Below are 22567 nucleotides of genomic sequence, written 5' to 3'. Positions count from 1 at the left end.
GCCTCTGACTGTAGCCGTTGTGCCCGTGCATCCAAAGCCACCCGCTCCGTAGCTAACCTGGTGTCCTCAGCTGCCAAGGCCTCCTTGGCCCGAGCTATCTCCTCGCGCACCTGTGCCACCTCCGCGTTATGCTCATCTTGATTAGCAGGAATAACCGTGGCGGTTAACAGGGCCGTAAGCTTATCCATGAGATCCATCAGTATCTGAGCCGGCGGGCGCACAGGGCCTCCTGCCACGGCCGCTCCTGACCCGGACGTTATTGCGGTAGCAGTTGTAGAGTTTTGGCAGGGTTGAGTCCCAGCCATGAAGACTCCTGCCCAGCTTGGCGGCTCATATGGGTCCGGAATACTGGAGCCATCGGAATAGCCCCCAAGCATGCCCTCTTGCACTTGATACAGCGAATTTGTTGAACCGGCGGACGAATCACCGTCAGAGAGGACGGTCGTCTCACCACCATCTTCGGATCCTTCAGACAGTTCCTCTCCGTGGATGCAGCCCACGAAGGCACGCTTCATGACGGGTTGAACTCGGGCGGGTCTCGCGCGCTGAGCCGTCTCGACGAGGTCGGTGCAGTTGTCCGGCTCAGGGCCCGGCTCACCAATCCGGCCGATGAAGATGTGGATTCCGCCGAAAGGGACCCGATACCCGTACTTAATTGAGTCGGCGTCGGGGCCCCAGCCTTCGTCGTCGATGTAGATCTTGCCGCGACGACTCTTGGTCATCCGGCCCACTGCGTATCCCTTAAACCCTTCGAAGTTGCCCTTCAGGAACTCAAATCCACCATGCGCTGGCCCCGCAGTGGGCACCAACTGTCATGGAATTGTCACGTCAGATGTCCTAGTGAAAGGACTTAGTTGTGGAGCCATCGCAACTAGAAAGCTTGAAGGGGTTAATCAGGACAAGGGACACGAGAGGTTTATACTAGTTCGGCCCCTTACGATGAAGGTAAGGCCTACGTCTAGTTGGGTTGGTATTGCTTGATGTTTCGATGACTAGGGAGCGATGTACGCTATGACCGGTTCTCGATGAGTTGTCTCTTACCCTAAGCCGCCAGCGGGTCGTCCCCTTATATACACGGGTGGACACCCTACGGCCTACAGAATCCCGGCCGGCTCATAGACAGTGTCCGGCTCGGTGACTAGTTAAGTCTACCTTATGTTACAAGTCATATCATCATGGCGGTTTACCACTATGGGCCTTAAGCCGCCTGTGGGCCTTAGACCCTTTATTGAACCGCCATCTTCATGCTTGGTCTTGGGCTTCTTTCTGATGAGTCTTCTTTGTGTAACCCGGCCCCTCCTGGGCGGCTTACACAAATAGTTATATCCCCAACAACTTCCACGAATGTCGTTCCCTAATGAAACTTGGCAAGCACTTAGAACATTTGTTGTTCTTTGCCACCATATTTTTTTGAATCTTTCTAGAGTTTACTATTCATGGTGGTATCAAAAGAGCTAAAACTCGGATGTAAACTTTCCAACACTTTTTTCATGAATGCAAATGACACTGACATAAAGGTGATGTTTTTCTGAACATTTTGGTATCTTATTTGCATTTTTCTGATTTAGTATGAATTAGTTATGAAGTTTTCAAACTGACGGTCGAACGGTCAAAGGGCAAAGGGCAAAAGCATAAGAGGAGCAAAGTGACTTGGACAGAACCGGTGACTTTTGGGAATTAGGGGTAAAACAGACGAGTGGGACACAACTAGGGGCATAAAACTAATTATCCCTAGTTTTTAAATGGTAAATTGTATGGTTTCAAGCGCCTATATTCATATGTGATAGTTTGCCAACCAATTGCATAATGCAATGAAGTTTCTGGTTGTAACATTAAAGGGAAAAAAATCCTCCATGTGTTTTTTAATTATTTGATAATAAAATTGCACATGCTTTGGTGAGAAAATTGATCTTAAGCATAAAAAAAGGAATCCAAATGTTATTATCATTTGTAATGCAGCGCAGGGTCAAATCACACTTTTTTATCAAAATACATTGCAAGCGAAGTGGATTTCATTTTTTTTTTTGATTATTACTGGCTATCTTTTCTATCTATATAAAATTTGACATACAACTAGAACAAATTTTAAAAAGTTCACAACGCACGAGCAGTCTACTAGAGATGGCAAATTATGCTTCATTAAAGATGACTTGGCAACAAATTGCATTGGCGAGAGGTTAGGATATTTGTTTTCAGCTGGGATAGAAGGGTAAATGCACAGGTTGATTGCTTCTAGAGTTAATAGTGGACACAGTGACATATCAGTTGCATGCCCAACAAAGGGCATCATATTTTTGTTTAGGGGTACTAAAAAACATTCAACTATATGTTACAACATCGTAATGGCTCACGAGACGTTAGATTTGCCTTGGCTTAGGGGCATCATGGGCGGCGCATGCCTGTTCCTCCTTGTTGGTTGTGGTGGATTGGCAAGAACACGGGAAGAGGATCAAGGCGGAGAATGGGATGGTTGGCAGGGGACTCCTCCTTGGCGGTTTGTGGGGAAGCACGGTGTGAGGGGAGAGGGTGCCATGGCGAATGTGAGGTGGGTGTTCCAGCAAGAAATGTCCTGCTACGACGAAATCAAGCGGGAAGGGGAGGGTCCAATAGGAAAAGGGAAGGATGCATCGCGGGGTGTTTTTTTTGTGTTGGGACCGCGTGTTGGAGATAACATCATGGATAGTTTGGACAATCACATTTCATTCCCACATACGGGCTAGATTTGGCGAGCCCGGACTGTCTAGACGGTAGAATTTTGCGGAGCCCGTTGGGTGCCAGTTTGATGTTTGAACGCACCCTGACGTATGAGGGAGAAATGAGCTTCAATCTTGAAGATGACTATAATCATTTGTCTGGTTTACTTATATGCATTATAGCCCATAGCAACGCACAGGTGTTCTACTAGTTATTAACAAGATGGCAGTTCTATTATTGAGAGCCTGACATTTTTATGGAGGGTTTGGAGGGTACGAGGTGTATGTTTGGAATCGCCTAAATAATCCTAGGTGACCACAGATGACAACCCTTGAAGAAATGACGGTGGTACACATTTTACATTAATTTTTTTTTAAGTTTGCTCAAATTGCTAGCTGACGCGCAATTTCTTTCGTATCGGCCGGGCTAACGACCGGGCATACGATGGATGAAAACTCCAGGCGGGGCATCTGCTCCAGCCGGGGTTCATGTCACTGTACGGTGACACAACACCGATCCAGCACGACATACGGAAAGAGAAACCAAAATAGGCTACATCATGCGGCGTCGAAAAGCCTGCAAGGTATCTGAAAATGGTGCTAGGCGGCCAGGACGAGCGGTAACGAGTGGCCGATCAGAAAAACCACTCTGGATGTGAACGAGAACAACCGGCGAAACCGTCCCACAGGGCAACTCGACACAGGCAGGAGGGATCCAAAACCGGATTGTTCCTACCGTGCCTATAAGCCGGCTAGACAAAGCATCTCCGGATACAACAGAACCAACTGTTGAGGATGTCCCATAGGGCAACCCGACACCTTCGCACACACAGCTGGGCTAGCCCTTTGACCGGCTGCAGCTGGTCACCCGCCGCCTATATAACAGCCTTCTTTTTTTTTGCGGGTTATATATAACAGCCTTCTTAAGGCTAGTCATAATGGGTAGTAACTTAGACTAATAACATGCATATGTTAATAGTCTATATTACTACCTCTATAGTGGGGAGTAACATATGTGCGGTATATACAATACTTCATTTATTAGGTTGTAGACTTATTTTGCATTGGGGTGCGTTATGTTATGGTAACATAGTATGTTACCACAAGCACCTCTCACCTCATTAACTTCATGCCACATAAGCATACATCTCTTGGGGTACGTTATGTTATTACCTAAATTACTCCCACTATGGCCAGCCTAAGGGTGCACGCGATGGCCTATAAACATATAGCCCGGTAGGACGCTCCCTCGATCCACCAGCACACGCCTCTTCGGTCCACTTCCATTCCCTCAATGGCACATCCAGGGGAACACTCCCCGGCTGATCCTCTCCTCGACTTGCGGGCACAGATGGAATTTGCCATCCAGGAGGTTGTGCAGCTGCACTTGGACACTAAAAAGCTTACCCAACCGATGGTGGATCCATACGACCAGATTTGGGCCCCCACATCAGATATTGTCGACGCGGATGGATGACCAGAGTGCCACGACGATGTCGACAAGTATCTCCATGCCATGGACGTGTTCTTATATAGCGTTGGTTGTGGTTGTGCGGGTGCTCAGGGCCATGTCTGTAGGTGTGGCCATGTCTATGGTTGTGCCCTCGGCGGTAGCGTTACCCGTAGGTGTGGACGTGTTGGTGGCCCTGCCACCACCGCTGGGAGTGGGCATTTCAGGGGCGGGCGTCGTGGGGGACTGGGAGTGGTCGTGGGCATGCCCGCAATTAGTTCTCACCGTTATTAATTACTTTTTGTTACTACATATGAATGTAAGTAGCAGGGCGACAAATTTTTCGCCCCTATCGGAGTGAAATTCAAATTTGTGAATCTATTGCTCGCGTAGATTTCTTTGCTTTCGTTGGTCAGAGTCGAATACGCATGTGCACCCTGCTCGAGGAGCGCGAACCATGTGTGATTCTGTTTCATTTGTCTGGAAGCCCTTGACTACTGTACTTAGATGGCAATGGTCATGCGTCTGGTCATGTATTAGTTTAATAACAATGCTATGTTTACATTTAGACGTCCTTTGTTTTGCTTTTCTGTGACAATGCGATGTAGTCATGTGATTATGCAAATATGTGTAACCCTTATGCAAGGGGCTAAAACACCCTTTGTGTATGGTTGGACCATGTCTGAATGCATTCGTCGGATATTGTTGCAAATGTGTGTAACCCTTATGTAACCCTTATGATGTTTTACCTTTTTAGTTGTGGTTTGCTTTTGCACTCTTAAAAGGCGTGTTTTGGGATCTGGGTGCGGTTTTTGAGCGTTGCCTGGACATTGAGACCCTTGCGGTTAGACGAATCACGTGTTGTGCTTCCCGTCGAACACATCGATCTTCGCTACCACTTCATACGTGACTTCATCTGGACATTCTGACCAAGCCCCTTGGCCATGTTCGCTTCGAGGAGCTGCGGGGTAGGGTGTGGGTCATCAACGTCAAACCCCTTTGACAGGGTTGAGGCCTTGAGGGGGGGGGGGGGATATGTGGAGTCAACCCTGTCAAAGGAGCAAGTCGGCAAGTCATTTTTTCCGTGAGGCATTTAGTTAGCAGTGATGGAAAGAGTAGTCATGACATAAGCATAGAGATCACCTAGGACCATAGTCGGTTACTAATCCTATATATAAAAGAAAGGAGGGAGCAACACCTATAAATCAAACATTTAGCTTCAATACAAGAAAAGTAGGACCAATAGAGCTACTTCCTTCCAAGTGTGTGCGCGTGCGTATAGTCAGCACTAGCTTCTCTCTGCTCCTCTTTTTTTTTTCCTTTTTTAGGGGTACTCTATGCTCCTCTTTGACCCGAAGCTAGGTACTCCCTCCGTCACACAATATAAAATATTTTTGTAAGCTAAACTAGCTCAAAAAAGCATCTTGCATTGTGGGACAGAGGGAGTAGCAAATAGCTTATGCTAATTAACAGTAATATCCTGAGAGATGCACAGAATTCACGCCAAGCACCGAGAAGTGAACCTCATCGTTTTCTTGATATTCTAGCTCAAGATGACACATCTCAACTACTCCAGGGTTCTACAAATGATGATTGGTGCGTTGTTAGCAATGATACACTGCACTATGGTCCTTTCAGCAGTGTTCTTGTTCAGTACAGCCTACAAACCATCAAATCAAACAGTGGTAAAAAAAACACATGCAGACAAATACTATCCCTGTCTCAAAATATAAGATGTTTTTTAGGCTAACTAGTAGGAAATGATTGTAACCTTTGTAATGCAGAGACGGTTGAGTGATGGTGGGTGGCGGTGCACGTAGGGTTCGCCGGGCCTCAGTTCCACGCCTGCATAAATCAAATCAGCCGTATAGAAGATATATAATTTACGAAAACGTCTTACATTATGAGGCGGAGGAAGTAGTAAGCAACGCCATCATTTAGGCTCATTACATGTACTCACTCCGTTCCTAAATACAAGCCTTTTACATATTTCAATATAGACTACATACGGAGCAAAATGAGTGAATCTCTACTTTAAAATGTGTCTATATGCATCAGTATGTAGTCTTTAGTGAAATTTCTAGGACTTATATTTAGAACGGAGGGAGTAGGAGACTTGAGACGGAGGCAGACTTACCCCAGAACGCCATAGGTAGGTAGGTAGGGATCAGAGGGGTTGATGGATGCAACGGTGGTGGGAGAGGAGATAATTGCATCTATAGTCCTCATAGTCGCTAGTGACGTTCAATTTGGTCCTCGAACTAGTGTATTGCTTCAATACAGTCCCGGTACATAAAAATACGTTCTCAATACGGTCCCTAAGATTGAAACAACAGTCCTGGCTCTACAGGTTGTATACGTATCTCATATTTTTACAGCTGACGGGCCCATTTTTCTGTGGGCCGAGAAATAAAAAGGATTGATGGTGGGCCAAGAAATAAAAGGAAACATGAGCTGTGAGGAGATTCGAACCCGCTTGCTCGGCACCATCGCTCGGCGAGCCAACCACCAAGCAAAGTACGTGTGGCTGTTTAATCTGGGGATGCGTACTCTGTTATATTCATACTTCCTTTTAAAAAATCATGAATCTGTAAAATCTTCAATAGTTTATTTAAAAAAACTTTCGTCGATTCAAAGAATGTTCATGATACAAAAATAGCAGTTATTGTCTAGAAAATATGTCCCTGGTTTTTTCTAAAATATTCGAAACAATGTTTGGGAATTAAAAAAAAGATTTCCAATTTCTTTAAATGTCAAAGATTCAAAACTATTCAAGAATTCAAAAAAAGTTCGTCACAAACAAAAAATGTTTCTGAATTTCAAGAAATGTTCGGCTATGCAAAAAAAACTTGTTGATGAGTTCTAAAAAATATGTACGCAATTTCAGAAAATTTTCTTGAATTCAAAAAAGATTCACGAATTTGTACTAAAATTCAAAATGTTCGCATCTTCAAAATTTTGGTGAAAAATTTTTCAATTCGATGAAGAAATTTGTAAAAATGTTCACCTCAATTTGTAAAAATGCTTACTGATTTGAAAAATTGTTCATGAATAAAAAAATGTTCGCAGTTTCAAAAAACAATTGTACGTAGTTAGTTTAGGGGGGTTACGCACCAGGTTGCTCGCGCCAAATAGGAGACCGCTAAAAATGAACACGGACAAAAATGCAGAACACACACAGAGACAGCTGGGCCGTAGCTTTAAAACAAAAAATACAGGCCCGTCCAGCCCAAAAGAAAAGACTTCGTATACCTAAATAAATTTCTTTTTTACAAAATAAGTATGTTTATTTGCACTAAAAACCCTATATAGATTTATTATAGAAAAGATTAAATATGTAAGTAAGTGCATCTCCACACATGTAACACACACACGCACACACGCTTGGTCTGGTGGTTAGCATGCGCTTTACCGGCAGAATACACTGTACATAGTTTGCATAGTTTCATTAAGTTCCAACAAAGTTCAGAAAATGTTTATTCCCATTCTAAAAATAAACGTAACATTTAAAGGAAATACTCACATATTTCCAAATAATGTATGTGAAATGTTCCAAAATGTTTATACAATGCAAACAACTTTTTTGCATACTTTACAAATAATGTATGTGAAAATTGCAAATGTCTATACAATGTAAAGAAAAGTTTGGATAGTTTGATAAAATTCCCCATAATGATGGATTAATAAAGGTTTTTGGAACTCTTCAAAAACATTTTGCATAGGCGAACATTTCTTGTAATTGGGCAACAACTTTTGAAATTCAGAAACATTCTTTGTTTGTGACGAACATTTTATGAATTCATGAATATTTTTTTGAATCAGTCAACATTTATTAAAAATTCCCAAACATTGTTATGGATATTTTAAAATTGGACATATTTCGTATCCACGAACTTTTATTTTTGAATCATGAAAAAAATTGAATCGGTTAATTTTTATTTTAAAATCTCAACATTTTATAAATACACGATTTTTTTAAAAGACAACTATATATCCAGATAACAGAAGATGCATCCACATCTACTACCACTATAAAAAAAAAGAGGGGCAGATCCAAATCATCTCACCCATCCATCAGCAAAATCCAATGGTCCTTAATCCTTCGGTGTTTAACGCTGCAAACCACGCATTAAGCGCTACAATCCATCGATCGCTAATCTGCCCCACAGTTAAAAAAACCCTGGTTGGCCCGCACGACCGCACGACCTCCTCTCTCCTCCCGCATCGTTCGCCTCCTGCACGACCTCCTCCTCCTCCCGCGCCCTTCGCCAACCGCAGCCGCGCCCTTCGCCGCAGCCTCGCGCCGCCTTTAGCTGCATGAGCCACTCCGCCGCGCCCTTCGCCGCCTCCTGCAGTCGTGTCCTTCGCCGCAGTCTCGCCGCCGGAGCCCCGGGAGCCGCGCCCTTTGCCACCGCCTCGCCGCGGGAGCCACCACGGGTAGCCCGTCGCCGGGGCCGCGAGGGAGCCGCCACGGGTCTCCGCCTCCCCAGAAGCGGGAGCCGCCCCGCCGCGCCCTTCGCCACCTCCGGCACTCGCCCCCTTCGCCGCGGGTCGCCGCCGCCGGAGCCGTAGCTTGGCCTCCGCCACGCCGCTCAACTCATGCAAGTAAGTTTCTTTTACCCTTCCAACCAAAGGGCAGGTGATTTCCTATTGCTGAATTGTATAGGGGATTTTGTTCATGCCTTAAGGTTCTATAATCCTACATTAGGGTTCTGCGCAGGGGATTTTGTTCATGCATGACTCGCTGTACAATAGGAATTGTTGAGAATTCATAAACAATAAAAGTTTTCTGCTTGGGTCACAATTACTCAAATATCAGTCTTTTTAATGTTTAGTTATTTAATTGATAAAAAACCTACATGTAGTACTTTCTGGAGCAGCCTCCCCTTATACCATTATGAGCTTCTATTGATAGACAATGTTCCGGAGCTGCTGGGATGAGCTTCATGTATTCTGCTGATTCATAAGAGGTTCACCTGGTGCAAAATGATGAGGACCTTGGAATGCTAGCACGGGAATTTCTACGCCATGGAGTTAATATATAATCTGAAATATAATATAACGAGAAGGAAATGCATCTTGTTAAGTTTCCTCCACATTGGAGTTTGAGTTAAAAAAAACTACATTGTAGTTTGAATAAAAAAACCACATGTTTCGTTGTTTCAAGATATTGAATCATGGGCTGTGAGCAAGCAATATATTTTGAAATGAAAGGTAGATCTATTTTGACTCAATCTCATCCCACCTCTAACTCCTTCGCTTCGCAGGCAACTCCTCAGCCGTCGTCGTTTCTCCCACGGAAGACTAGGCCAAGGACCTCGATCCGTGGCAAGCATCGAGGTGCTGTCATCATTGTTCGGTGCGGAAGGAGTGTGGTCTGCCGTTCTGTACAGGACCATCCAACACTCTGTTGATGTCGCCCTCTCCTCGCATGGCCGTCTACCAAGGTGAGGTCCATCTCCTGAACATTCCTCCATCGGGTCTGCGTGGCTACTCGAGGATGCATCACCGCAATTGCCGTCGGTGTCAAGCTTGGAGGGAGCCATTCCTCTTGGCCCTCATCTGCCTCGCCCTCGCGGCCCGCGGCCCTGCAATCTCTGGTCCTGCTCACGGGCCGGGCCCCACGTCTTCCGTTGAGACGAGATGAACCGCGCCTGCCTAGGGTTTTTGCCACCATTGGAGAGAGGCGGAGAACAGAACCAGAGCGAGACGGCAGTGTGTTGGCCTTTCGATCTGTTTCTCAATTTGATCTCTACTCGAGCAATGTTTGTTAACTGTGTGGGTGTGGCTGACGCTCTGCTGATGATGATTTGGCAGGCCGATAGGCTACTTGGGAAACTCCTCATCATGGGCGGCAGGACCATGGTACAGCCGTACAGGCCTTTGCCAAGCCATCGTCAGTGAGTGCTTCCTCTGCCCCTTTGTAAACTTTTGTTGGTTGCTTCCCCTGAAAATGTGACTCCATGGTAGTAAAGTATTTGTTTGTTGCTTGTTGCTAGGAAGGATAACTATAGTGGGAGAATTTTGCAACTCTTCCTAGATCTGAATATCTAGCTTACAATTGTCGTATGCAAAAGATGTTTCTTTTACTCCTTTTGAAAACTGTGTGGTGGTGAAATGATGGTAATAGGCTTGATGGGCATAGTCAGAAAGTTTGTTATCTTCCACTTTACTTGTGTGAAAATGAGTCAGAAAGTTTGTTATTTTGAAAACTGTTAAACTGAAAATGAGTGAAGCCAGAAAGTTTGTTATCTTCCACTTTACTTGTATTTGTTCTTGCCATGTATGATTATCATTTTGTATTGAAGGATGTACACTGATGATTCATTTAACAGCCTTAATAATCATTTGATTAAATGATTCAAAACTCAATTCATCTTTGCTCCGTTAGGCCCACGAAGCCATGAGTTGATGCGCTCAACGAAATCCTTTCCCATGAGCTAGCAGCTTATTTTTTTCTCTTCATCTTCAAAATACAGTACATGGTTGTCCAAATATCCTGCAGCTTTCTGTAACCGAAATTTGCATATGACAGAATGAAATTATTTAGATATAGCTGAGAAACGTTAATCGGTTTGACAAAATAATTGCATCTACAATAGTTCTCACGGTGAAATTGAGAACAATGCCTGTGAATTCTGACGGTTTTCAATAGTTCTAATGTATGTTAACTTTATAAAATACTCCATCTGTAAAGAAATATAAGAGCGTTTATATCTTAACCACTTTTTATTGATAGCCCTAAAAAATTCTTTCTATTAGGTGAAACACCATAGATTTCTGTGAGCGCTAATTGTGTACTGGTCAATTAGACTTAGTAAAGTGAAACATGATTCTGCAGTTAACTATGTCATCCTGTTAGTAATCCACACCAGCCATGTAGGTAACTGCGTCATCACACGCAAGCAGAACCTGAATATAGGATAAGTAGGCATTGTGCAAAACTGCGGTTATCTATTTTTTAGCATAAGAAAAGTTTAAAGAGAACAATACTTGCTAATGGACAGTACTGAATGAGTGTTACTCCCTCCGTCCGGAAATACTTGTCATCAAAATGATCAAAATGGGATGTATCTAGACATATATTAGTTCTAGATACATCTCTTTTTATCCATTTTGATGACAAGTATTTTCGGACGGAGGGAGTACATGCTACAAGTTTGGCGTAAGTATATCGGCAGGAGTGCTGTAGAGTGTCCCACTGTATTAAGAATTTTTACCCCTCCAATAAAAGATTTATTGGTGATAAGTATTTCCTATTGAGACAAATCTTCTACTATTCTTTTTATTGAATGCATACAAGGCACCCTGCAGCCTCTCTGCTTGGAAAATAAATGATCTGCTTGGTACACTCATGACATTAGACATTTCAGCTCAAGTTAGAGATTTTCATGTGATGGTTCTGTACAGTATATTTTTTAGGGTGCTTCCTATTTGGATATGATGTGCTTTAGTTGGATTGTCTAAAAAGATTGAATGTTCCTGTAAATGTATTAGTTTTAATTTGTTTATTTAGTTGCATTTGCAAAAAAGATCGAACATTCCCATAAATATGTTAGATCTCCTTTGCATTCACACAAAAATGTAGCCCAATGAAATCTCAACTATATATGTTCCAACCATATTATGTCAAGTTCTCGTTCCTTTGATAGTTTATAGGAGCACGGGACAGAGGAGCGGAGACCTGGGACGCAGCACGGGGCAGAGGAGCGATGGCGCGGCGGTTGCGCATGTGGAATATTCATGAGGACAAAGCGGTACAGATTTTTAGCGGCTAATTGATTGTATTAATTAACCGTGCACTTAGGGCTCGTTTGGTTCACAGGGAAAATCCAGGGATCCCGGCCCAATCCCAGGGATAGAAAGGCACGTGCTAACCTCTCCCAGGGAATTCTGAAGGGCCATTTGGTCGAGGCCCAAGTCAGGGAAACTTTGGCCCTCCCCGGCCGAATCCCCGGGACGAGAAAACACCAGTCACGACTCGTGGGAGAAGTCCCTCGTTTCTTTCGCCCCCTCTCTGTTCGCAAACCACGCCGCCGTCTCGCTCGATCTTTTCTTGTCCCTCCCGTCGGCCACCTCGATTGGTCGAGCCCTCCTCTCTCCTCTGTTCCAAGCTCTCCTTGCCGAGGAACAAAGAAGACGAGGACCTGCTCAAGCCCCTGCACTGCATCCAATGGGCTGGATCCGCATCTCCGGCGGCTGCTAGCTCCGGCGGCGAGATCTGGTGTGATGCATCCGATGGGCTGGATTCGCATCACTGGCGGCTGCTAGCTCCGGCGGCGAGATCTGGTGTGCTCGTGACTGCTTCACACGTATCAACGTCAAGATGAATTTGAGCAAAATTTCCCCCGCTCCTCCCAAATGGCTATGCAAAATTTCCCTGGGCTTTCCGTTTTGCCAGGAATTTTCAGTCCGGGGCAGCCTACCCGGAGTACATCTCCCCTAGCAACCAAACAAGGCCTTAATAATGTATATTCAGAGGGGATTTTAACACCTTCCAAAACTATTAACATTTCTTAACACTCTGTCATGTTTAACGGGCGGACTTGTTTGCCTTTTGGAGTTGGTTAGCACTCCAAGTGCGATATTTAACATCTTGCTACCGTACCATTGTCGTCAAGTTATATTCAAAAGTTTGACTCTGTTTGTTAGATCTTTCATACACCTTTTCACTTTACATCTGTAAAACTAGCATAGAATGGGTACAAAATGGTTTGATGGAGAATGATATGTCATATGAATAAGAAAGCAGTATCATTTTTATCTAAAAGTGTTGCTTCTTGCAGGTATGAAGAACTGACTCTACCAGGGAACATCATGGATATGGAGATGGAGCACCCATGCTTTTCATAGATATAGATACTGATACTGTCAGGTTCCGGGGAAGGTAATCATTGTCAGTGACTCAGTGTGCAATCTAGAAGTTGAAACTGTGATTGAATACATAGTAAGGGCTTCTGCATCATAGTTACTATGACTTACCACATGGATTGGCTTTCCTGTCTCCTAGCTTCTGTCTGAACTTCTTGCACTCATCTTGACAAGGATTTGGATGAATGGTATGTCAATGTCAACCTAGATGATGTTGACTTCTTCTGCATTGAGCATCATCATCAAGGTATTTTTTTTCCTGCACACAGAAATTAAAATGTGTAGTGATGGATGAAAATGGAACCTAAATTAAAATTTTGTTAGCTTGAAAGACACTTCTATGCACAAATAGTTTCTACCGGCGACCTCCACAAGTGAAGCACAAACCTTGGTTAATATGATAATAAACTATTGGCGGACGGAAACTAATAGCTGGGATTTGTTGGAACCAGAAACTTGAACTTGTAATGTACTTTTACCATCAACTGTTAAGCCATTGATTGTTTAGTATTTATGCCCGAGCATTAGGTTTGTGTAGATTATATCGTTAGGTATAATTTTGGCTTACAAACATGCTTTGAACTGAGATGTGTCCATCTGCCTGCAGCTCCAAGATCCATATAGCTCACAGGTTAGAAGAAATAAGATCGACCTTCTGCAAAAAAGAACATGAATTGTGCTAAGTTGCGATGATGTTGATGGGAGAAATTATTCATGACAAGTATCTCGTAATTACAAGTTTTTCATAGACGGTTGTGTTACATGTCTGTAATGTGATATGTTGAGATATCGCAATTGTGGGTTGCTATATTTTCACGTGGAAGGTTATCTGACGAAGCTCTATGCTTCATGTATGCGAGCTTTTCACCAGTATTAGTTTTATGTATATTCAAGTGTTGCACCAACTATTATGCTCTCTTGTATTTATCCAATTGATAAGAACTTTATGTTGGGTATTGTCAATACAATGCTCTGTCCTGATCAATCAACTTGAACCAATATCTGGTGCAAACAAAATTCTTTCTATGTATTTTAATTCTCTCGTATGTTTGTAATATTAGCGGAGACGTGCATTTGCACGTGCAAGCTTACTAGTAATACTAAAGATCGTGGACCTGGCCTGGTGGTTAGCTCGCCGAGCGCTGGTGCCGAGCTAGCCAGGTTCGAATCCACCTGGTCCATTTTTCTCCTTTTATTTTTTGGCGTGTTTTTTCTTTTTATTTCCTCGTCCCAAAGACAAATGGGCCGTGTGTGTTTTTTCTTTTTATTTCTCGGCCCACAGACAAATGAGCCGTCAGCTATAGAAATACGAGATATGTATGCCACTTGTAGAGCCAGGACTGCTGTTTCAATCTTAGGGACTGTATTGAACACGTATTTTTTTGGGACCGTATTGAACACGTATTTTTTGTACCAGGACCGTATTGGAGCAATACGCCAGTTCCAGGACCAAGTTGAACGTCGCCAGCGACCACGAGGACTATAGATGCAATTATAGAGACAATGTGATTTCTGGTGGTGGGGAGTAGGGCCTTGTGCTTGCCTTCCAAACTTCCCTGATCCGCGTGTACTAAGAAGAATGGATTAATTCCTAATCAATGACAATCCAAATGGGCCTTGTGCTTGCCTTCCAAACTTCCCTGGTCCGCGTGTACTAAGAAGAATGGATTAATTCCTAATCAATGACAATCCAAATCTGTAGATCCCCTTGCCAGTGATTGTTCCTTCTGATTGATTGTTTACCTTCATATATTCGATCAACCCAAAATATTACAGTTCCAAATCAGGAGATTCCCTCCCTGCTAATATCTGTCTGTCGTTCTAAGGGACCCACTATTTACTACTACTAGGTATAAGTTACGTGGAAATTCAAATTGGGTGAAGTCATTTTCTTAGCCGTCCGATTGCAATCTAACGGCTTCTCTATCTTCCTCCTCTTCTAACCCTCTTTCCACCAACTGATCCAGCACCGGCCAAACCGCCTACTGCCAACATCCGCCACCGGCAACCCCGGCCTGCACCATAACCGGTCAAGCCTCAGACTCCCCTTCACTAACGACGATGTTGCCGCGTCATCTCCAGCCTCGGGTCACTCTTCACTCGGCCTCAGAGCTCCACCTCGCCTCCCTTCTCACAGAAAATTGACTTACAACAATTTGTTTTACAATCATCTTCTTTACAAAAAGAACTCGGATCTCTAATAAAAGTAGTTCAGCACAAGTGGACCACCGAGCGACCAATACCACTGGCAGAATGAGCTAAATACCCTCACCGTTTGTTCAATCAAATTTCGTACACATGTTTTCACCCCCCAAAAAAATACAAGATTTAAAACCAAAGAAGATTCATTCTTCTAAGACGAGTACCAACCTTTTTAACTGATGGCACACGTATATAACAAAAATCGATGAATCAGTACCAACCTTTGAACCGATGGCACCAATATATAACAAAAAGCGATGAATCAGTACCAACCTTTGAACTGATGGCACAAGGATATATACATTAAAAAAAACTAACGGACGGCACCTGCAAACATAACTCACTGCATCCATCAAGTGTGCTTGTCAGGTAATATCATCTCAAGGCTTAACACTAATCTAAAGGAGCAAGAGTATCCAAGGTACATGAACCATGCAAAACCAACCCCAGTTACACTGCAAAATTATCCCATCTAGGACTGCATAGCGTCATCCACATCTGCTTCCCCTTGCACTTCACTGAACATGTACTGGAACTGAACTAATCCATCTGCTAGGAAATGAGAAATAGGATTCAGTCATCTATGTCAAGTAACCATGCTGTATATTCAGTACGACAATATAGCATTGATGTACAATTCAAACCAAACAATAATTAATCATATGGGGTAACCGTGCTGCCCATAGCTTTGGTCAATGTGATTTGGGCGCTGGTTTATGTATGTTAATTTCAGCTGAACCTTTCATTTTCGAGGAATCCGCAAAAAACTGACTTTATGTGTTATTGGTTTCATTTTGAATGAAATGAAATTGGGAGCGTTGGTCCTTAATTCGAAAAAAGAAACATGCTGTCCAAAGAAAATTAGACAAAAAAACTGAACAGAAGCATTGAATGAGGGAGAGAGCTACCGCCGAGTGGGAACGGGCAGGCGGTGGCACAGCAGGGGCCTCCGAGAGGAGGGGCGCGGGCAGCCTCTTCGTGCAAGAATTTGATTCAGGGGAGGAGCCGATGGCTACGCTCTGTAGGAAAAAGAAATCCAACCAGTAGGACTTACGGAGTGGCAGGTGGGTAATTTTCGTGAATGCCCTCACTGCGATGGAAGCTGGGTTCCAGGTGCTGCAAAAAATACAGTATGCCAAAGTCGCTGCGTTTGCAGATTCTGGGAAGCTGGAAACATGTTTGGTTGGGATTCTGCTGTGGGAAAGCAGAAGCTGGCTGTAAAAGCCGAACCAAGCAGACCCTCAAATGACCAGGGTCATATACCACTGCTTCACATACTAAACTCAAATTAGTATCAACACGCATGACCATAGAGTATGCTGTTTATAGCACCCGATGCAAATAGACACAAAATCCTACCTACAATGACTATCCAGGAACAGGGAACGAAACTCAATTTCTGGATTCTACTTAGTTTTATGGGTATTGCTTCAGTGCACCAGTGCTAGCTGAAACCTTCATGAATTCACAATAAAACAATCCCCCTACAACATAATTATCATATTTAAATAGGGTTTTATCGTCAAATCCTGTGAAAATTATGCCATCCAGATCAGTAAAGCCCAAAAGCCCCATCCTGTATTCTGTGCATGCTGGAAGTTTAGATCTTGTAACAAGTGTGCTTCACTCAGCCTACCCGACCCCCGCGTCGCCTCCCTGGCGGCTCGGGGGAGACAACCCTAGCCGCCGCAGCTTTCTCCCCCCTCCTCTTCTCGTCCCGCCGTCGCCGGAGGGCTCATCCCAGCGAAGCTCGGGCTGGCCCAAGGAAGGTCGCGGCTGGGAAGCTTTGAGCGAGGGGCGCGGGCGCGAGGCGCCGGGCTGCAGCGAGGTGTCCTTCAGATCTGCGCGGCGACGCGGCGGAGGCATGGAGCTGCGGGCGGCGGTGCAGCAGCAAGGGCTCCGCTCCAGGAAGCTGGGGCGGCGGCCCCAGGGACTCTCGGCGGTGGCGCCGCCGCTACGGCTGCGGGGGCAGCGTGGTGGCCGCCCGTGGTGCCTGCTCGCGGCAGATCGGGGCGTCCCCTGCTCATATCTGGTCCAACGAGGGTGGTTGTGGCCGGAGCGCTCGCCGGCGGCCCTGCTCGTCCGGCGTGATGCTGGGACGCCGTCGGTGCTGCGGGCGTGGTGGATCTGAGGTGGTCCAGATCGATGGCTGGCGGTGTTGCTGGGGGCGCGGGCGGCGGGCGGCTGCTGGCCTGGAGCGGCCGGATCTGGAATTTGGCGGCCGGAGGCCCGGAGGTTGGTCGGCCGGCGACTGTCTGCAGTCAAGTTGCATGGTGGCTCCTTGTCGGGATGGTGGTCCGCGGTGGCATGGTCGGGGCACGGCCTTCGGGTTGCTCTGGCTTGCGCGCTGGCGGCGCTTCGGCTGGTTCTTGGGCGGTGTAGCAGGTGACGTCTGCTGCTCCAGTTTGGTGGTGGTGTGTTGGAGATGTTGTCTCCGGCATAGGTGCTCTGCTCCCTGACGAAAGTCATGCTCGACTTCGGTCTAGGCTGCTGGCGAATGATGCCTTCTGGTGTGATTTTGCCTTGTTGGAGGCGCCATCGAGGGGATCCGACACCTCTCCCTGCTTCGAGTTCTTGTCTCCCGGTGAAAACCGTGTGTAATGGTGGCGCCATTGGCGCCATTACTTTGTTGGAAGCATTGCCTTGGAGTCAAGTCAGATGCCGGGAGCACTTGGTAGTGGTGGTGCGGTGGATCTGAAGCGGGCAGCGTTTTGGTGTGCTTGGAGCTGTTGGTGGTGCATCCGTCTGGGGTCGGTCGTTGGTCGGCAGGAGCTCCCCTCGGTGGCATGTCCATTGGAGGCGATGGTGGTGGGCACTTGGAGCGCACACGACATGCTTGCGGCGCCATGCGAGTCAGGTTGGGCGCCCTCTCGGGATCGGAGAGGCACATGTTCGCTCCTCTTTCGTCGGACATGTTGTTTCTCGCCGGCGACGGTGATGTCGTCTTGCATGCTCGTGACGGTTTGGCCTTTAGGCGTTCCCTGTATGTCCTGTTGTGCTCGAGCCTAGGTGTGGTGTGCTCTTTGTAAAGGTTTTAGCTCGGTTCTCCTTAATTAACCGAGCATCGGTTTCTTTACCGCTTCTTCTAATCAATCGAAATACGCAGCTCTCCTGTGTCTATTTCAAAAAGTTTAGATCTTAATCTACTGCACCAACCCTGCACTCTCACAGACCACTATAGATGATACTGCCACTGGCTAGATGCCCTCACCGTTCTCACAGATGGAGTTACTTATTTGACAGCCTCGTAACATACATATTTATGGAGAACAAACACAGTTTTCAACGACATTACTTTAAAATTGTTGCAGATATTCAAAAATCAGGATGATAGGCCTTGGGTGCATTTCATGGATTTGAACTGTTGTTTGACCATGAACAGCAAGGTGGAGCAGCCAGTGCTAGTACGTATGTGGAGAAGTTCAGAGAAGCTCATGAGCATTTTCAGCTCATGATTAGCATCACGCAAAGCCATGAAACTGTAAAATGTAAGCTCAGAACAATTCATTAAAATGTATGTGTCGAGAATACTACCTGCGTCATGGGCAACTCAAAGCAGACATAGTTCCAGTAGTCAACTAACTTGTGATCATCAGGTACCACCTCCCTCGCCCTACCCGCACAAAATATTGCATAAGCATCAGCTGCGTACCTGCAGTAAGAATAACTTCTAGTTACTAATCAGACTGAAAAAGAAACACCATTGTACAAATACTCCATATCCAACAAATGAATTGAGAGGGCAGCACTCACTTGCCGACGCCACAAAGCTGCGTAATATGGGTCCATTCATTTCCAACATACTGCTTGGACAATTTCTTGATATTGCGTGTCCTCAAATGCTGCAACCCTAGAGGAGATACATACTCTGCCATCTTGTCAGGATCAGCGTTAATTGCAGACCAAGGGTCAGGATAGCGTTCAAAGAAGCCCTCCAACATCCTCTTGACCTACATTAGTTAACAGAGGGGATTGTATTCTTGTATTTAAACTTGAAAATGGTATTGACGGGTTAGGGAACTATTTCTTAAAACAAATGGAATACTAATCTAAGTTCAGCGTTACACTTACACAACACAAGACAAGCACGATAAATAAATAGAAACATACAACATCAACAGGTAAATTTGCCTGTGCAGCAATATGGTTCTCCAAAGATCCATCAAAATGAAACAGCAGTTCTCCTTGTATATATAAACTATAAAATGCATCTGACAATTCCAATTTGGTTATCTTCTGGACTTACAAATAGTGACAAACGGCATGATTGGCCAATTTTATATATGAAATAAGTGGGAACAAAGAACAATCGCTAAGATTATTCAATCACTTTTACAGAAACACATGCAAGTTTATTTTGCTTTCATAGCTATCAGAACTCTCATCGGTCAAATTAGTTGGCAGGAATTCAGTTCAATGGTTTTGTTTCCAAAAGTTCATGAGGGAAGACAATTAATCAAACAATCTAGGAGCTTACCTGTATACCCTGTGTTAAGTTGAGGAACATGCAGATGAGCATAACCTTCCACGGGTCAGAGGCGTACTTCTCCTGCAAGAGATTATGAGGAGAGTGTGGCGGTGGTACCAGCTGGTCCAAGGGAACGCGCCGGTATTAGTCTGAGCGCTTCTCAGCAGCGGTAAACACTGGTCGTGGTTTCCTGATACTCGTCTTCTTCTCAGGGGTTGTCTTTTCTTTTACATTTTGTTTCTTCTGTGAGCCTGAGGTGGAGCTTGAACCTGAATCTTTCTTCTTTGACTTGGACTGCACAATATTGTTAGCCTTGAAAGCCTTGGAGGTTTCACTCGTAGTGAGCTCAGACAACTCAAATGGTAGATGATCAGTGCTTCTAGAAGGTTGGGGATTGAGATCTTGCCGGGCTGGAAACCAAATCTTTGGGTGCCAAAAAGCCTTCAGTCAGCGTCTGCTCCTTTGTCATCTCCTTGAAGAGTTCGCATTTGCTGGGAGCACAGACATGGGCCTTCTTGTTGTTACTTTTTTCGATATTGTTAACCTTTGGAGCATCAGTTTCTTGGTCCTGTTCTGGTAGAGCTTTGGTTCCTTGTAGCTGAACACAGCAAGTTCGGCTGGAGTCAAATGGCAATCGTGACTTGCCAGATAGTCTCCTTTGCTTCTTCTCCCTCGTCTTGTTTTCAGGGTTTTCCTTTACTTCTACACTAACTTTCTCTTGTGATCCTGAACCTGAATGTTGCTGCTTTGTCTTGGACGCTAGAGTGGTGTCAGGCCTGGAAACTTCATTTGCAGCGAGCTGAGATGACTCAAATGATGAGTAACCTCGAGGTGGCAACCTGGTCAGACGATCAGGGGTTCTGGGAAGTGGGGGTTTGCGATCTTCGCAGACAGGGTTATAGCGCAACTGGTCAAAGAATGCACTGCAAGGCGATGAATGGTCAGCGTTCTGCTCTGTGCAACTGGCAACAAAATTGCTGAACGGCACAAAGCCTTCGGGCAGCGGCTGCGGCTGCTTTCTTGCCTCCTGGATGAGCTCACGGTTGCTGAGGACACGGACACGGGGTTTCTTGCCATTGCTTTTTTTAATACCCTTGCAGCCATCATTCTCTCCATCTTGTTTTGGTGGAGCTTTGGCTCCATGTGATTGAACACAGCGACTCTGGCCACGGTCAAGTGGTAATGTTGACTTGGCAGATGGTTCCTGTCCCCTCCTCTGCTTCTGTTTCTTGGTCACCATCACCTCCTGCTCCTGGATTGGGGTTTCGGCCGCAACAGATGTAGGAGATGACAGTATCTGCTCTACACGCTTGCGCTCCTTTTTAGTCATCATGGTCATGGCCTCCTCCCCCTGCTCTTCCGCCAATGAAGGATTTTGAGCAAAAGACAGCGCATCCACCTTCTGCTCCTTACGCATCTTCCTCTTCCCCATCGTCACCGCCACCGCCGCCTCTCCCAACGTTAGAATTTTGGGAGCGGGCGACTGAAGGAATGGCGCAGCGAGTAGGGGCTTAGAGGCATGGCCAGGGTGAAGTGGCAATGGCGAGTTGCCGGATGGCTCCTGCCTTCTCCTCAGCTTCTGTTTCTTCACCTCCTGCTCCTGAATTGTAGTTTCTACAGCAACAGATGCGCGCTTGTGCTTTTTCTTTTTTGTCACCATCATGGCCTCCTCCCGCTGCTCCTCTAAGGTAGGATTCTGGGCAAAAGGCAGCGCGTCCACCTTCTCCTCTTTATGCATATTCCTTTTTCTCATCATCGCTGCCGCCTGTTTGAGCGTTAGGATTTCAGGAGCGGCGGCTTGAAGGAATGGGACAGCGAGTGGGTGCTCGGAGACATGACTGTGGTGAAGTGGCAACGGCATGTTGCTGGATGCTTCCAGCCCCATCCTCTGCTTCTGTTTCCTGGTCACCTTCATCTCCTGCTCCTGAATTGGAGTTTCAGTAGCAACAGATGTTGAAGGAGATGAGAATATCTGCTCCACGCACTTGCGCTTTTTCTTCTTCTTCGCCATCATGGCCTCCTCCCCATGCTCCTCTAAGGTTGGATTTTGGGCAAAAGGCAGCGCATCTACCTTCTGCTCTTTATGAATCTTCCTTTTCCTCATCATCACCGTGGCCTCTTCCAATGTTAGGATTTCGGGAGCGGGGGACTGAAGGAGTGAGGCAGCTAGTAGGGGCTCAGAGACATGGCCGGGGTGAAGTAGCAATGGCGAACTGTCTAATGGCTCCTGTGATTTGCCGGATGGTTCCTGGCCCCTCCTCCTTTTCTGTTTCTTTATCACATTCACCTCCTGCTCCTGAATCGGGGTTTCAGCAGCAACAGATGTAGAAGGAGATAGCAAAATCTGCTCCACACGCTTGCGCTCCTTCTTCTCCTTCTCCCCTTGCTCCTCTAAGGTAGGATTAGGGGCAAAAGGAAGATTCTGCTCTTTATGCATATTCCTCTTCCTCATCATCGCCGCCGCCTTTGCCAACGTTAGGATTTCGGGAGCGGGGGACTGGAGGAATGAGTTACAGGCATCGCCGGGGTGAAGTGGCAACGGCGAGTTGCCGGATGGCTCCTGCTCCATCCTCCTCTTCCTTTCTTTGTCACCTTCTCCTCCTGCTGCAAGATTGGGGTTCTAGCGGCGGAGGACGGCATAATCTCCGCGTGCTTGCGCTCCTTCCGCCTTTGCTTCTTCTTCATCGACGCCATCCGGGCCTCCGCCTCCCCCTCCTTCAAATTATATTGTGGGGGAAGGAGCAGCGAGGCCGCCTTCTTCTCCTTACGAATCTTCCTCTCCTTCCTCATCGCCGCCGCCGCCGCCGTCTATTGCGGGATTGGGGTTCCGGGAGCGGGGGATCGGGCTGGGGTTTGGAGGAACGGGGCGGTAGGGAGGGGTTC

The 22567-nt window shown here is 45.9% G+C and overlaps 1 long non-coding RNA gene and 1 pseudogene across 1 annotated transcript; one reads left to right on the top strand and one right to left on the bottom strand.

The window, feature by feature from the left end:
• Positions 1 to 12133: 12133 nt before the first annotated feature.
• Positions 12134 to 13911, top strand: LOC119302283. Its single transcript, XR_005147442.1, has 3 exons — positions 12134 to 13030; positions 13154 to 13261; positions 13622 to 13911. It is a non-coding gene; the product is annotated as an uncharacterized LOC119302283 (long non-coding RNA).
• Positions 13912 to 15416: 1505 nt separating this feature from the next.
• Positions 15417 to 22559, bottom strand: LOC119322510 (annotated as a pseudogene).
• Between the last annotated feature and the right edge of the window lie 8 nt (positions 22560 to 22567).

This window comes from Triticum dicoccoides, chromosome 1B (genome assembly GCF_002162155.2).
Source record: "Triticum dicoccoides isolate Atlit2015 ecotype Zavitan chromosome 1B, WEW_v2.0, whole genome shotgun sequence".
Classification (NCBI taxonomy): Eukaryota; Viridiplantae; Streptophyta; class Magnoliopsida; order Poales; family Poaceae; genus Triticum; species Triticum dicoccoides.
The sequence above is the reverse complement of the archived record's forward strand: the minus strand, read 5'-3'. Positions and strand labels throughout refer to the sequence as shown.